Genomic DNA, 17,728 nt, shown 5'->3' with positions numbered 1-17,728 from the left:
TTCTGAGTTCTGGAACACCATGACACTCAGTCATCTTCCTTATACCATCATCCTGCATCGCGTACTTAGAACACTGATTTCCTACGGCTGTTCAAAGCACTGACTCAAGGACCACGTATTCTCTGAAGCCTGGAATCACAGAAAGAAGCCCAGTTTGGGAAGGCTTTCAATTCTAAGCCAAAAAAAATAGATTTTTTAAAGCAAGAGTTTTAGAAGATATTGGATAAGAGTGTAACTAGAAGAGGCTCAGAACCAGAACCTATGTTCTTGGCAACAGCACATATCTGATATCCTATGCCCAGGACTGTGTCTTTCATGATGTCAGATTTCTTAATTCTTTCACACCCAGTTTAAGAATGGTGTGATATACAGCTTACACTTTGCACAGTCTCTAGTATTAGGATATCAGTGAAGGTCCTGAGACATGTATCAGCTTTGAGTATATCTTCCTAGGAGAATCTTAACCTCAGAAAAGAACTTGTCTCTCCTTGTTTACCTCCCTTGGCCTTACCCACCTCTGCACCATTTCCTCAGCTGCTGTCTTTCCTACCACAGCGAGGAACCCACCCTCAGGCATACAAAGCATGTGTGAAGCAAAGGGAACTTCACCTGCAGGCTTTGTGCAAAGAATGTTTCCATTCCATAAAGCAGGCTCTGTATGTCAAACTCCGTCTTTTCATTTATAAGAAACACAGGTTCAGGCTGGAGAGATGGCTCAGCCGTTAAAGGCTAGGCTCACAACCAAAAATATAAGAAACACAGGTTCAAACTCTGTACTATCATGTGCCATCCAGTCCCATTATCTATTTGCCATTCACACAACAAGTCACATCATTCAGGTATTTGATGCCCACATCTCAGGATGTGGTCATGTCACTTAACTGTGGTGCCCAGACTACAAATGGAGATACAAGCCTTCACTTGGCTCTTTCCTTTCACAGCTCAGGCTCAGTCAAGCCTCAAATGCTAATCACAGATCATCATCCCCTTCTAAGAGCCCATCAGAGTAAGCAGCATACCTATTGTGGTCCCACCCATGTCTCCGTCAATGAGTTACACTGAGCTCCCTCTTGCTCTGAGCCTCTGAAGTTCTGTCCCTTGAGGGCCCCTGACACTCAAACCTCAGAATTGATGCCACTTTCCTGGAGAGAAGCTCCTGTTACTGTCATGTCACCTTGCTTTATTCTGTTTTAGCTTTTTCCCCATGCTTATTGCTCTCATGGTGTCTTGCTTATCTATAAGGCTGCCTGATCATTGTCATCTCCCTGCTCCAGAAGGTGAGAGCTTTGAGAGCTGAAGGTTTATACACAATAAACAGTTCCCAGGTTCCTCCTCTCCACACCTCTCATACTGGCCGATTCCCACGTGCCAGTCACCTACAGCAACCTATTCACACCTGACTTCCAGCAGTCGCAGAAAATTTAAGCATCCCTCCTCTGCCTGAGTCCCTTCCGTTGTTCCCCACAGCTCCGCCAGTGAGTCCAGATTCTTGATTAAGGTTAGAGTATCCTCCCCTCCAGACTTTTTTGGCTGGCATTTGTGATGCTTTCCACTTGCCCCACTGGGTCTGGCCCATGATTAGCACATCAGGCAACAGCTAAGAAGAAACAAGAGGCTGGAACTAGGTGACTAACCAGAGATGACACCATGGAGCCCAGATGGCCATGAAGAGGATAGTGTGAATGTTGAGCAGGTGGTCCCTGAGCCTACCTAGATATAAGGGACAGTAAGGCAAGGACCTAAGATGGGGAAACCAGGTCACTCCTCTCTTCTGCTTGATTTCATTATGAAAGAAGGTTGAGCTCTTGATTTTAGGGGTTTTGGGAAGTGACACTGTGGGATAAAGCAGAATTGGAGGTGAAACCCAATGCCTGCGCCTTAATTGGCATATTAAGAGTAGACTACACTGAAAGTACTCTGCCTTCCCGAGATTAAGTAGCAAGGATTCCCTGGGTCCCCAAATGTTGTGGTGAGTGAATGAGACAACTAGGAGGATGTCAGACACTAACCAGGGATTCTACAGAAAGCTGGGTCTGCAGACAAAGAACAGCGTCACTAAAAGCACTGGCTTCAGTGGCAGAGTTGGAATTCAAACCCTGCATTTTTTTGCCTCCACTCCTCAGCTCTTATCATTGGGTAAGACAGGAAGTGTTTCTGCTAAGACAGCCAATGCCCTGGTGGGAGTGCCAACTGGTTCAGCCACTTTGGAAATCAGTATGGAGATTCCTCAGAAAAATGGGAATAAACCTACCACAAGACCCAGCAACTCCACTCTTTGGCATATATCCAAAAGATGCCCATTCATACAACAAAGATGTCTGTTCCACTATGTTCATAGCAGCTTTATTTGTAATAGCCAGAACTTGGAAGCAACCTAGATGCCCCTCACCCGAAGAGTGGATAGAAAAAATGTGGTACATCTACACAATGGAGTACTATTCAGCAGAAAAAAATAACGGAATCATGAGATTCGCAGGCAAATGGATGACACTAGAAGAAACCATCCTGAGTGAGGTAACCCAGTCACAAAAAGAGAAACATGGCATGTACTCTCTCATATATGGATTTTAGACATAGATCTGGGGAGTGCCAGCCTACAATCCTATGGCCAGAGAGTCTGGGAAACAGAAACTTCATTTAGTGGCTGATCGAAGAACAGGCAGACTCCCTTAGTTAAGTACTGAGCTGAACTCAAGAAAGCCAGTAACAGAGAGGGAGGACTGATGATCAAAGGGATTAACACTGGGCTGGTTTAATCCCCAGAAACAGCTGACCAGACAAAGGTTAACTCTTGAATCCCAGGCATCAGTCTGGGAATCCAGCATGGGACTGATCAAGACCCCCTGAATGTGGGTGTCAGTGAGGAGGCCTAGGGAATCTATTGAGCCTTGGGCAGCAGATCAGTACCCATCCCAAGTATACACACGGACTTTGGACTCCCATAGAACAATGTGAGGTGCAAACTCACCCTGAACTCTTGGGGAAGGGTCTAGGCCCTGCCCTATATGAAATGACAGACTATGGACACCCCCATGGAGGGCCTCACCCTCCCTGGGGAAATGAGGGGATAACGGGGGGGGGGTTGGGGGGAGGGCACAGGAGGAGGGGAGGGAATGGGAGAGGGACCTGGAACTGACTTGTGAAGCAACCTCGTTTCTTATCTAAATTTAAACTGGAAAATAAAAAAAAAAAAGACAGCCAATGCCCACATTCTTCCCTTGGGTTTGGAGTGGGGGGAGGGGCAGCACTCAGACTTACTGAGGGCAACTTAGAACAAGGAACTCAACTTCAGACTATGTCATCCTTACAAATGACTCTGGCAAATGACCGAATGCCAACGTTATCATCACTTGAAAAGGTCTGTGGGTCAGGGTTATGTGTTACCTATGGCAGCACAAGGCTTTGACCCAAATCCAGTGTGTTCCCTATCTTTTGGACTCATCCCATCACCATTTGTTCTGACCTGGGAGTTACAGAAACTGTTAATTGACACTGAATATCCTATTTCATGTTTCTACTGTCTTGAGCATTTGATATCTAACCATTGTCAAAGCAATCCCAAATAATGTTCACCTAAGCCTGGACATAACTAAAGAAAACAGTTTAGGCAGACACAAAATCGAATAAAAATAAAATGAAAAGCTCAAGTCTTTGGAACACTGTTGATTTAATGGTTTTCTCATGGAGACCTCTAACCATTTCGAAATTGATAACTTCTTCTCCAGACCAATAAATTCATCAGCTGATAAACACAGCCTCCCATTTTTCCATTCATTCTTTTAGTCAACCTGTCCACACATCACATACCTTCCATTCCCTATTACTAGTTGTGAACACTAGTCTTGGGTCTGAAGATATAAGACCTAACAGGGCAGGTCTCTCCATGAAGAAATTTACAGTGCAGTAGGGGATACTAAGAGTAAATTAGCAAGTTGGTTGTAACGGCAAAATGTCATATGTGTAGTATAGGATAGAGAAGGGGGGATAAAGAGGGCAGAAAAGAGCAAAATGGGAAAATACTGGGTACAGCAGGGCAGAATACATCAGAGTGGTGACTGAAAAGGTTAAGAAAGGTGAAAACCAAGAGATGAAATGAAGAAGTGGTCCTAAATGGAATTTTTTGATGCCGGGAATTTTAGACAAGGGGTGTTCAAAATGAGTTTCAGTTGCTAAGCAGAATTACCTATGTTATAATTATGGAATTATAAAAATACACAAGATGGCTAGCACTTTAGTTAGACCATCTTATATCTTTCTCCATCCTCTGCTCCCACTGTGTTGAGGGAGATCTCCCTACACCTTAGACCCATTACATAAAAGGCTTCCTGGCCACTGACTGCTCAGTTCCTGATTCCTGAGAGTCGTTTTTGGTCATTCAGCCCATGCTTTGAGTTCTGTTTTACTTAAGACAATCACTGAAAATCATGTTCTTGGTTGTTTAATGTATGTAGGAAAGTTTGAGCTAAGTTGGACAGGTAGCTATTTGCTCTTTCTGGCCTCTGGTCACAATCAACCTACTGTGGTTTTCCTTCTGCCAATCCCTACCTCTTATTGACCTTGAACCATACCAGCCATCATGAAAGATCTGACTGTGTTTAAGATCATCCCTCATTCGTGACTCTGCTCCTAGGTTGGGCTTAACCTAGAACACTTTTGATAAGGTGTTTATTGGGAAATATCTAAAATGCATTCTTACTCATCAGCCACCATCCTACACTTCAAGACAGAAACCACTACCCTCTATGCAAATTCTGTTTCCAACCTGTCAGCCACCTTCCTCCACCCTCCCCAGCTGGAAATGAGTCTCCCAAGGACAGACAGGCCCAAGATCTTGACAAACACCATTGTGTTCCTGAGACTTGAGTTATTTCCAGGCTCAAAGTGATCTGGCAACAGAATCTGGTTGAATGGTGCAATCACAAATTCATTTCTTATCAAAGTATCCCCTTGTGAAAGGTATATTGCAGAGTAAATTTAGATAATCGCAGCAATAACAAAGTTTTGATTTTATTTATTTAGCTTTAATTTGATTGACCTTGTTCAGCAGCAGCATGAATCTGCTAGTTAGTCGTGAGCATGCCCAAGTTTATAAATATCTACAAGGATCATGAGAATTCCTCATTTATATTATGACCTTCGCTTGAGTTAATATTCCTACTCAGTTATGGTCCTCCATCCAGGATATTGAGCTTTCTTTTTTATCCTGATATTATTTTAAGTCTTGTAAGATCCTGAGTCTTCTTTCCTTTTGTCCTGATATTTTGTCCTGTTACAGTTTGATAGTTTCCTTTGCATCTGGCTTGGTGAAGAATTTTCTAGAAGGGATACCTAACCTAAGATTTAGTGGGTAAGTAGAAGCTATCTAAGCAGACCAGTGCACAACAGGATCAGCTCTTGGTCAAACTTCCCTAAATCTAAATCTCTCACCCTTCCTCTGCCCCCATGGTCTTGATTTTAGAGCTGCCCTAGCACCTGATGCTTCAACAGGTGATTTCAGGGTATATGTATACCCAAGATCCTTAGACGCCTGATGCTATTCTGAGAAGAATTTATTGTCTAATTTCTATTACTAATTTCAAATACAAAAAAATAATTTTATATATTTGTTCATTATATACTTGTCTGAATTCCCAGGGCAATTTTGAGATTGCTTTTAATGTTACAATTATACTCAGTGTGTCCTTTTTTTCCAACATTCTTTGTGAATGTTTAAAAACATTTTTGTTTGTTTCTTTTGCGTTAGCTATTGCTCCAGATATCCTAAAAGGACAATGACAGGATCTGATATCAGGTTTTAATACGAGATGCCTTTAATGTTTTACCCTTTACAATATCATCCACCATTTTTGGAACTCGCATTTGTTATTTTTCAGTAGCCTCCTTCTCATCCTTCTCTCTTACAGTTATCCACAATAGCTTTGCATTTTATTGAATAGCTTTTCAGCTGCGATTGATATGCCTTGGATCATTGATGTAATAAAATATGTTGATAAAGTCCCTGATTCTGAAGTTCTTGTATTACTGGAATGCATTTCATTTGCCATAGCATATAATTTTAAAAAATGGATATCTGGACTCAGACATCTAATAGTTTATTTGAAATACATTCTTTTATATCTGTAATTGGAGTCCATCTAATTTTCTCTTGTGTGCTATCTTCATGATACTTTAGGCAGTGAATTAAAGTCATATCGTCTTTTCCTGTGGACTGGAATTATTTAAATAACATAAGAATTACATGATGTTTGAATTTAGATTAAATGCAGCAGTAAAACCCTCTGAGCCCACCACTCTATTTAGATATGGTTATTGAAATATTCAGAATATTCTTTTATTTTGGGTCAAATTGGGTATTTTGTGTTTTGATAACAAACTAACCATTCTCAAAGACTTTAAACATGTATTAGCAAGGTTTGTGTGACATGCCTTAAATATACATCTTCAAGCTTTCCTCTATTTGAAGATCATAATTTATTATTAGTAGTATCTAGTTGCCTTCTCTCTGTGCATCTCTCTCTCTGTTTCTCTATCCCTCCTCTCTCTCTCTCTCTCTCTCTCTCTCTCTCTCTCTCTCTCTCTCTCACACACACACACACACACAGTTTTACTAGTTATTGTTCATTTCAAAGATGATGCTATTTCAAGTCCTGAACAAAATTTGTATTTTGCCTCATATTACATAGACTATAAAAAGTATTGCAAAAAATGGAGTGGCTGTGTCTTAAAGATAAACTCTAATAATTATCTCTAGTAAGAGATAGCCCAAAATGTGCAGTCCAAGAGTGACCTGTCAACCCATGGAATGACCAGTAACACAGACTTGGTCTTCATCCTGGTCCCAATGCTCCTCTTCTACCTCTTCAGGCACCATGCATGTGAAGCACAGACATACATGAAGGCAAAATGATCATGCATATAAAATAAAAATAAATAAGTACCTTTTACAGCAAAAGATATTTAAAATATACTTAACTTTGCATGCGGGGGATCTTTCTGGTGGGCATGGTGACATGTGCCTATCATCTGCTGGAAAGGCTGAGTAGAAGGAGCCAGGCAAACACCAAGCCATCCCAGCTGGCCTAATAGAAAGAACCTGTCTTTAAAACATAAGAACAAAACACAACCAGAATTACCTGCTCTGGATTCATGCATTCTATCAGATATTTTTGTTTTGTGCACACTCCAAACTTTCATGCTTTGGCTTTCATCTGAATAAATCGCTCTCCCTGACTTCTGTTAGCCTTTTATTTTCTTTTCTTTTAAGTTGAGTTTCATGATGAATGTTGAGCTGGGGCCTCTCATACACTAAAAACAAGCTATACCACTGAGGTACCTGAGTTACTTTAATCATTGTATTTCAAGTCCTTGAAGTCAAATAATTAGTTTACTTTTGTCCTTAGAAAACTACTTTAGGGCTGGGGAGATGGCTCAGTAGATGAAGTACTTGCCACACAAACATAGATACTAGAGTTCAGATCCCCAGAAACCATGTAAAACCCACACTGACAAGGAAGACAAGCCCTTGGGAAGCAAAGATACCTAGACTAGCCAGGATGGCAGAGCTATGCATTCATCTACAGACCCTGACTGAGCTCTGGGTTCATCTACAGACCCTGCCTCAATAAATAAGGACGAGAGTGGTAAAAAAAGGTATTAAATATCAACTTCAGACTTACACACATACACACACACGCTTGCATACTTACACACATGTGTATACACACTCACACATGCGCAAACTTACATAACACATAATCCAAACAATACATATACAGTCACAAAAAAGTAAACTACAATTAAACTTAAAGGATCTAAATTTGAAATCCTGTGTTTTACAGGCTCATTTGTTAGATAGACACCAGCCCTCTGCCTGTGGGACAAGTGTTTATAGGGTTGCCCGGAGGTGGTTGAAACTAAGAGCATTGGATTTTAGGGTTTATGATCTTTGAACATATATTCCCTGAGTGTGGTAGTCATCTGACATATTAAATACTTCCTCTCAAGTACATAGCCCTTCTTTCTCATAATTCATTTAACCAATTGCCTTTTTGCCAGACATTTAGTGGTCTCCAATTTCTCAAGATTGTAAGTTATGCTGTATCTGCCTTCCTTATGATATATCTTTGTCCATCTGTGTAATTATTTCTGTAGATCAGTTTCTAGAAGTAGAATTGCTATGTCAAAGGGTATACGCATGTAAAATCTGATGCCTTTCCCAAATGCACTTACTAGCTTACTTTTTTCTATTTTCTGGAAAATATATAATGTCTATCTTTCTTGTGCTTTGGGTGATTGGGTCACTGGTTTGACATGAACAGACTTGAAATCTAGCGCCTGGGTCTCTGCTTCATAGCTAATATTGTGTGAAGCCAAGAATGGAGATTCCAGGGCCTTGATCATTACCAAGTCCTAGCCCACTACCCTTGATCTCTAAAGCAAATCAGGGGCCAGACATTAGAGGAAAACATGATTTTTTTTCAAGTCAGAATTCAGGAAAGATTCTCCATCTTGGAAAAAAAAACAATGTTCCATTTCCAAAGAAAATGGTCTCAGGCCTAGAGAGGGTGAGAGTGGGAGATAGCCAAGCTTGTAGTGATTCCCCCAACATGTTCTTAGATTGGCAAAACAGAGGCATGTTCTATCTTTTTTTGAAAATCATTTTGGCCTCCCATATGTGTTATTGTTAATACACTAATTTTGCAAGTGAAGACCTATAAAAAGGATAAAAGGGGGGATGTCACAGTGTCCCTTCTTAATATTTAAAATACTACATAAAAGAAGAGCTACAGATTAGACAAAAGGGAGAAAGGGAGGGTGGCTGGGCTCTGCTGAAACCCATCAGGGTATGTCCAGTTCCTCCTGGTAAAACATGGCTGTTTTTTATAAATTCTTATTTTAGGGGAAAGCAGAAACAGTCCCCCACTTCGACAAATGATGTAATTGAGTTTCCCACGTTTGGGGAAATCACAAGGCATCAGCATATCTGGAGTGTAATGGATCAGCTTTCCTTGTAGAAAAACCACCACTTTCATAGTCATAGCTCCCCTGCCAGGTATTATAAATTCATTTTCATTCTCTTTTCCTTATGTTATTTTAATCTGTTCTCTTACATGATTACTGTACAAAAGAATGATATCTAAGTCACGTCTCTGGGCCTGGATAAAGAGATGACATTCTGAATTGACAGAAGGTCATAAGATTACTATCTAGGCCAAGCTTTCAGGTAAGGAACAAAGCCTTACCATTGTCTTCTCCCTTAGGAGTTAATCTAAATGGACCTGTCAATCACCTGAACAAGAAAACGCCCCTCAGGAAATCTGCCTGTTCTATTAACTTTAGAAATAATACAATGCCTCCCAAAACATGGAGGGTAGCACACTGGTCTTTCTGGCCATTGTCCATACTATTGGTATGGTCCCTTTGGTTATGGTGCACTCTCATCCCTTGAAGGAGCTCCACTTTATAATATAGCAAGCCCTTCCTGTCTTCTATTACACAGTACACTCTGTGTATAGTCATCTCGGACTTCTTTCTATGGAGACCACAGGGACCAGGGAAGTGAGGAGAGTCCAGGACACAATCCTAGAAATAGTGACAGGGCCGATGTAGATGACATGGATGGAATCAACCAAAACTCATCAGAGTCCTGAATCAGAGTCTTCCTCTAAGAGTCTGCATCACTGAATTGGTCCTGCCTGCACACAAATATTCATTCTCTGTCTATTCTTTCTCCCACCTGCACACAAGCACTGTATGTGCAGACCTGAAAATATAGCCTAAAGATATTAAAATTAACCAGGGACAATTGCTTTGGAGACATAAACTATAGTAGAATTTCATCTAGTAAAAGAAAACTACGCAGACATTAAGATATAGTACTACTTAAGTGAGAAGTAATGAGGTGTTTCCCTGGTGAGAGAACTAACATCTCACACATAATCAGCTTTGGATCCCAACTCTTGTGTCTCTGGTCACCCAGTTTTGCAAGTGAAAACCTGTGCTGGCTAAAGGGGGAAGTATTACAATTGCCCCTCCTTAGAACTTGAAATACCTCATACAAATCTCTTGGTCAGCACTAGATAATACCCTTTTCATGAAGCTCTTGCCCAGGCACAGACAAAGCCTCTTTAGATAAGGAAAAAAACTCAAAAGAACAACCTGACACCAAAAGGTAGAAAGAAATATGGCATATCCGAAGAACTAGGGGAAGAAACAGGGGTAGGGGGATAGCCACCTCCTCACTAATGCACCTACACATTCCAGGAGCTCCTCACTCAATGCAGTTACTTACAGATGGGCAGTGTTGAACCTGCTGCTCTCTGAATTGCTTTCCCTCTCCATCCTTTTTGGACACAAGCCAGTAGCAAAGGCTGTTTGCCTTGATGCCCTTGGCACTCCATCCTGCCACCCTGCTCTGCCCCCACATACTCTGTGCAGCTGCTGACAAACTGCCATCGCTTGTCCTGCTTTGCTTGTTTGACCCCTGGTTCATAAAACATCAGTTTTTCCTCTGTCTGTGTTCCAGCTCCTTTATCCTGGCAGCTGCCAAGCATCCCCAGCTTCCAGAACTGTTGTTCTGTTTTTTTTCCTCTCTCAAACTCCAATCAAGTTGTCCTCAAGTTGGTTGCTAAATCTGTTTTCAAATTACTTGGTGTATAAGATGAAGAAGTTAAAGAGGGACTGTGTGTTCCTGGCAACAGTTGCTTCTGAGGAGAAGAGGGAGGCTGGACCTAGGTGGAGCCTGGGGTGAAGGGATCACTCAGTCTAAGGTTTAAGAAGTACTTTTGTAGCCAGGCAGTGGTGGTACATTCCTTTAATCCCAGAACTCTGAAGGTAGAGGCCAATCTGGTCGACAGATGGAGTTCCAGGACAGGCTACAAAGCTACACAGAAAAACTCTGTCTCAAAAATAAATAAATAAATAAATAAAAGAACAAGAAGTACTTTTGTTATGTGTATATTTACTATATTGTATTTTGAAGCAAAAGTGATAACTAATTAAAATTAAATAGGATTCTGGTACATTTTTAAAAGCTGTCTTTAATATTCCACTATTACCTATCATGGTTGTACTTCAGGGTCTTTACTACATCCCAAAGAGCTGGCTACTTTCTCTCTCACTGCTCTGACAAAACACACACACAGTGGTCGCTGGTTACTTCCAACTCTGTTGTTACAAAGGCCCGACAACCAGATATGTGTGGTGTGCACTTGTGTTGGTGAATGTTCTTCTGTGTGTATGTTTATCTTATTGTTTGATGAATAAAGTACTGTTGACCAATAGGGAAGCAAGATAGGTGGGACTAGGAGACACAGAGGATCCTGGGAAGTGTAGGCACAGAAGAGCCATCTTGGGATCCCAGGAAGTGACATACCAGGGCAGAATCAGAATATAAGTAGGGATAAGCATGAAATCACTCTCTTCTCTGCAGACATGCTGAGTCAGTAACCATTAGGATGGGAGAGGAGTAACAGGTTCAAACCCTTTATCCAGTAAGAGAAGACCACGTACAAATACTTAGATTGATAAAAATTGGTTAACAATTAAGTCAGAGCTAGCCAGTAAGAAAACATAGCCACTAGCCAACAGCTTTATACTAATAAAACATCCATATATTTAACTGGGGCAGAGAAGGGTAGCAGGTCGTAGCTGGGCCAAGAAAACTCAGGTTACATACTTGTGACTATAGAACTGGAGTCTGTGGTAAGAAGAGGGCCAGCCTGGGTTATGTAAACATTGATAAAGATTAAAAACAAAATAGTAGCCCTGCGGACCAGCCCATCCAGAGTCTGCCAGCATCCTAGTCCCGCCTCCATTCATGAGAGGAGATAAATGTGGACCTGTTTCCAGCCCACCTTCCGGAGCCCTGCTCAGACACTCCTGAGGCCTGGGGACTGCACATGGGGTAAATTGTCCCAACAAAACAGGCTATCCAGAGTCTGCCAGTGTCCTAGTCCTGCTTCCAATCATGGAAGGAGGTAAGCCTGGGAGTCTTTCCGACCTGCCTTCTGGTGCCCTGCTAAGAACCTCCTGAGGCTTGGGGCCTGCACACAGGGAACCAGTCCTAGCAGAACATACCATCCAGGGTCTACAAACATCCTGGTACTACTCCCACTTCCAGCCACAGGAAGAAGAGACCCATCAGAGTACTGGACCTAATTGCACCCACCAGAAGAGAATCTTGGAACTGATCCCATCAGGAAAGGAAGAGATTCCATCTGCACTCACTGGAATAAGGGATGGGAAATAGAGAATATAAAAACACATTCAAAAGGCCAGGCGGTGGTGGAGCATGACTTTCATGCCAGCACTCAGGAGGCAGAGGCAGGCAGATATCTGTGAGTTCAAGACCAGTCTGGTCTACAAGAGCTAGTTCCAGGTCAGCATCCAAAGCCACAGAGAAACCCTATCTCAAAAAAACAAAAAAAGAAAAAATAACACATTCAACAACAGAAAAACCAATATGACAGCACCAGAGTCTAGGGACTCTACACCAGTAAGACCTGAATATCCAAATGAAGATGAAGCCGAAGAGAATGACCTTAAAAACAACATAGCAAACCTCAACAGGTACAAAAAAATATATAACAACTCCATGTATCTTATCAGACCACCATGATTTAAAGATAGAGTTCAACAACAACACAAACTTCAGGAACCCTACAAACTCATGGAAATTGAATAACACAATATTGCACCACTCCTGGGTCAATGAAGAAATAAAAACAGAAATTACAGACTTCCTAGAATTCAATGAGAATGAAGACACAACATATCCAAACTTATGGGACACTTTGAAAGCAGTGCTAAGAGGAAAGTTCATAGCACTAAGTGCCCACATGAAGAAACTGGAGAATAGTTTACACTAGAGAATTAACAGCACAGCTGAAAGCTCTAGAACACAAAGAAGCAAACTCACCCAGGAGGAGTAGACCCCAGGAAATAATCAAATTGAGGGCTGAAATCAATAAAGCAGAAACTAGGAAAATAATACAAAGAATCAATGTAAGAAGGAGTTAATTCTTTGAGAAAATCAACAAGATAAACAAACCTTTATCCAGACTCACCAAATATCATAATGTGAACATGCGAATTAACAAAATCAGAAATGAAAAGGGGGACATAACAATGGACACTAAAGAAATTCAGAGAATCATCAGGTCTTACTTTGAAAACCTTTACTCCACAAAATTCGAAAATTTAAAGGAAATGGAAGACTTCCTGGATAGATATCACCTGCCAAAATTAAATCAACAACAGATAAGCAATTTAAATAGACCTATGACACCTAAGGAAATAGAAGCAGTCATCAAAAATCTCCCAACCAAAAAAATCCCAGGGCCAGAGGGCTTCAGTGCAGAATTTTACCAAAAATTCAAAGAACAGCTTATACCTCAAAGTATTCCATGCAATAGAAGCAGAAGGGTCTTTGCCAAATTCTTTTTACGAGGCTTCAATAACCTTGATCCCCAAGCCACACAAAGACACAACTAAGAAAGATAACTTCAGACCAATATCCCTCATGAACACTGATGCAAAAATACTCAATAAAATACTGGCAAATCGAATCCAAGAACACATCAGAAAACTCATCCACCATGATCAAGTAGGTTTCATTCCAGGGTTGCAGGGATAGTTCAACATACGAAAATCTATCAATGTAATCCACCATATAAACAAGCTGAGAAGCAAAAATCACTTGAACATCTCACTTGATGCTGAAAAAGTCTTTGACAAAATCCAACACCCCTTCATGGTAAAGGTCTTGGAGAGACCTTGGATAATAGGAATATTCCTAAACATAATAAAAGCTATATATAGCAAACCAACAGCCAACATCAAACTAAATAGACAGAAAGTCAAGGTGATTCCGCTAAAATCAGGAACAAGACAAGGCTGTCCCCTCTCTCCATACCTCTTCAATATTGTACTTGAAGTTCTAGCTAGAGCAATAAGACAACAAAAGATCAAGGGGATACAAATTGGGAAGGAAGAGGTAAAACATTCACTATTTGCAGATGATATGATAGTTCATATAATTGACCCAAAGAACTCTACCAGGGAACACTTACAGCTGATTAACACCTTCAGCAAAGTGGCAAGATACAAGATCAACTCAAGAAAATCAGTAGCTCTACTATATATAGACCATAAGAGGGCTGAGAAAGAAATCAGAGAAATATCACCCTTTATAATTGCCACACACAACATAAAATACCTTGGGGTAACGCTAACCAAACAAGTGAAAGACCTGTATCTCAAGAACTTTGAGTCATTAAAGAAAGAAATTAAAGAAGCCCTCAGAAAATGGAAAGATCTCCCATGCTCTTGGATAGGTAGGATCAATGTAGTAAAAATGGCAATCCTGCCAAAAACAATCTACAGACTCAATGCAATCCCCACCAAAATCCCAGCAAAATTCTTCACAGACCTTGAAAGAATAATTCTCAACTTTATATAACAAAACAAAAGACTCAGGATAGGCAAAACAACCTTACTCAACAAAGCAACATCTGGAAGCATCACCATCCCTGACTTCAAGCTCTATTATAGAGTTATAGTCCTGAAAACAGCTAGGTATTGGCACAAAAATAGATAGGTAGACCAATGGAATCGAATTGAACACTCTGAGATTAATCCACAAACCTATGAACAGCTTATTTTCGACAAATAAGATAAAATTACACTATGGAAAAAAGATAGAATCTTCAACAAATGGTGCTGGCATAACTGGATATTGGCATGTAGAAGACTGCAGATAGATCCATGTCTATTGCCATGCACAAAACTTAAATCCAAATGGATCAAAGACCTCAACATAAATCCAGCCACACTGAACCTGTTAGAAGAGAAAGTGGGAGGTACCCTTGAACTAATTGGTACAGGAGACTGCTTCCTGAACATAACACCAGTAGCACAAACACTGAGATGGACAATTAATAAATGGGATCTCCTGAAACTGAGTAGCTTCTGTAAGACAAAGGACACAGTCAACAAGATAAAAGGGCAACTGACAGATTGGGAAAAGATGTTCACTAACTCCACATCTAACAGAGGGCTGATCTCCAAAATTTACAAAGAACTCAAGAAGCTATTCTCCAAAACACCAAAGGACCCAATTAAATAGTGGGGGACTGAACTAACTAGAGAATTCTCAATAGAGGAGATTAAAATGGCTGAGAGACACTTGAGAAAGTGCTCAATTTCCCTAGCTATCAGGGAAATGCAAATCAAAACAACTCTTGAGATAACATGTTACTCCTGTCAGAATGGTTAATATCAAAAACACCAATGACAGAGGAGATGTGGAGAAAGGGGAACACTCCTCCACTGCTGGTGGGAGTGCCAACAGGCACTTTGGAAATCAGTATGGAGATTCCTCAGGAAAATGGGAATCAGTCTACCACAAGACCCAACAATTCCACTCTTAGGCACCCAAAAGATGCATATTCATACAACAAGGATATCTGTTCCACTATGTTCATAGCAGTATTATTTGTAATAGCTAGATCCTAGAAGCAACTTAGATGTCCCACAACTGAAGAGTGGATAGAGAAAACATGGTACATTTACACAATGGAGTACTATTTAGTGGAAAAAATGAATGGGATCTTGAAATTTGTAGGCAAATGGATTGCCCTAGAAGAAACCATCCTGAGTGAGGTAACTCAGTCACAAAAAGAGAAACATGGTATGTACTCACTCACATATGGATTTTAGACATGAAACAGGGGAGTTCCAGCCTACAATCCCACTTGACTGTGCCCTTTGTCTTACAGTAGCTTCTCCATTTCAGGAGATCCCATTTATTAATTGTCTATCTCAGTGTCTGTGAAGTTAAACACTGAGCCAAACTCCTGGAATCCAGTTGCAGAGAGGGAGGAGTAATGAGCAGCAGGATCAAGAACATACTGGAGAAAACCCACACTAATAGCTGACCTGAACAAGGGGGAGCTCATGGACCCTAGACTGAGAGCTATGAAACCAGCATACAACTGACCCTGACCCCCTGAATGTGTCTCTCAGTTAGGAGGTCTGCACAGACTATGGGGCCTCTGGCAGTGGATCAGTATTTATCCCTAGTATAAGGATACTCTCTCAGCTTAGACACACGGGGGAGGGCCTAGGCCCTGCTCCAAATGATACGATAGACTTTGAAGATCCTCATGGAAGGCCTCACTCTCCCTGGGGAGCAAAAAGGAGATGGGATAGGGAGTTGGTGAGGGCAGAGTAGTAGGGGAGAGGGAACTGGCATTGACATGTAAAACAAGATTGTTTCTAACTTAAATAAAAATAATAGCAGAAAATCCAGAAAAAATGGCTACTGTTACAATATTTTCACCAAAGAATAAAGATATACAACCCCCTCACAGCATGCGTGCGCGCGCGTGCGCGCACACACACACACACACAAACTAGCACTCACCCATATATCTCAGTGATGTTTTTCCCATACTTATTTCTGTACATAAGTGTAGACCACATTTTCTTTTAGGCATTACATAATCATCTCATGGCCATTTTGGGTTAGAAATAACCCTGACCCAGTAACCATGGCAATAAACTAAGTAGAACAATTCAATGAATGGTATATGTATATGACAACAGCAACAGATCAATGACAATGGTAATTGACACTTTGGAATAGGAGATGAGAAGATGAGGAGGAGGTTACAGGATCCTCACATGAGATTCTAGTGGTTTCTCCCTCCCACCAGACAACTCCCTCTTAGGTTAGATGTGGGTAGTAGTGGTTCAAGAGGATGCTGTGACAGATTGCTGGGGCCTAGAGGCTTCATTAGAACAGCTATTAAGGCCACAGGCAGACAGACAGATAGAAGGCAAACGTGTGGCAGAGGCTCTGAGAAGAGTGCTTAAGACAACACAGTGGGGTCTGTGAAGAGAATTGGAGCCCTTGTGGCAAAGGAGGGGGCTTCTTTTTCTGGCCTTTTAGAACGGGGAGGTTCACAGCAAGAACCTGCAGCCAGGCTCTCTGACTCTCAGCAGTAGACAGGGAAGGGGTGGGGAGTGGGTGGTATGGGTATCAATACTCCTTTGATGATAACTCACTCCCCAGGTGGATGTGTCTTCCCAATCTGCCTGGCTCAGAGTGATTAGACAATGTCTCCATAGAGTCACTTGAGAATCTGTGAGAGGGGCAGAGTTTCTGTAAATGCTCATTTCTAAGGTCACATTGTTGCACTTTTCATCTGCAAGTGATCTCTGGAAATGTTATTGCATATGGGAAATGGATGTATTACCATACACTCATCATGTACAATAAGGTACAACTTGGCAATGATGATGAGCTGTTTCTGTGAGTAACCCTTCACCGGTGCTGTTATAAGCAACTCAAAGTAAACTCACTAGTTCACCAAGTTGAACCTACATAGGATCATTACTTTGGTCTATCTTTAATACCCTATCAGGGGTAATTAGACATTTGTTCATATGCAACAGTGAATATGAAGAGTTTAATGATCAAAGAAAGAATGTATACTCCTGAACAAATCTGGGCTTCAAAACAAAAAGAAATGAACAAAGGAACTTCAGAGTAATAGGTATCACATAAGCAGCCAAGCTTGCTGCTGTGACAAAAGGAAGTTTCCATCCCCTGTGGTCTGTGCTTTCCCCTTCAAAATTTTTAAAGCACTTATTATAAGCTTAGACCTCAAGGTAAATCTTACAAAGGATGACTTTCCCAGAAAAAAAATCCAGTTATGGTTCA

At 41.1% G+C, this 17,728-nt stretch overlaps 1 non-coding gene across 1 annotated transcript; it reads right to left on the bottom strand.

The window, feature by feature from the left end:
- Window positions 1-8,896: 8,896 nt before the first annotated feature.
- LOC121136660 lies at window positions 8,897-9,059 on the bottom strand. Its single transcript, XR_005873706.1, has one exon. It is a non-coding gene; the product is annotated as a U1 spliceosomal RNA (small nuclear RNA).
- Window positions 9,060-17,728: the final 8,669 nt, after the last annotated feature.

Source organism: Mesocricetus auratus, unplaced genomic scaffold (genome assembly GCF_017639785.1).
Source record: "Mesocricetus auratus isolate SY011 unplaced genomic scaffold, BCM_Maur_2.0 Super-Scaffold_6723, whole genome shotgun sequence".
NCBI lineage: Eukaryota > Metazoa > Chordata > Mammalia > Rodentia > Cricetidae > Mesocricetus > Mesocricetus auratus.
Note: the sequence above shows the minus strand (reverse complement) of the source record. Positions and strands in the feature narration are given on the sequence as shown.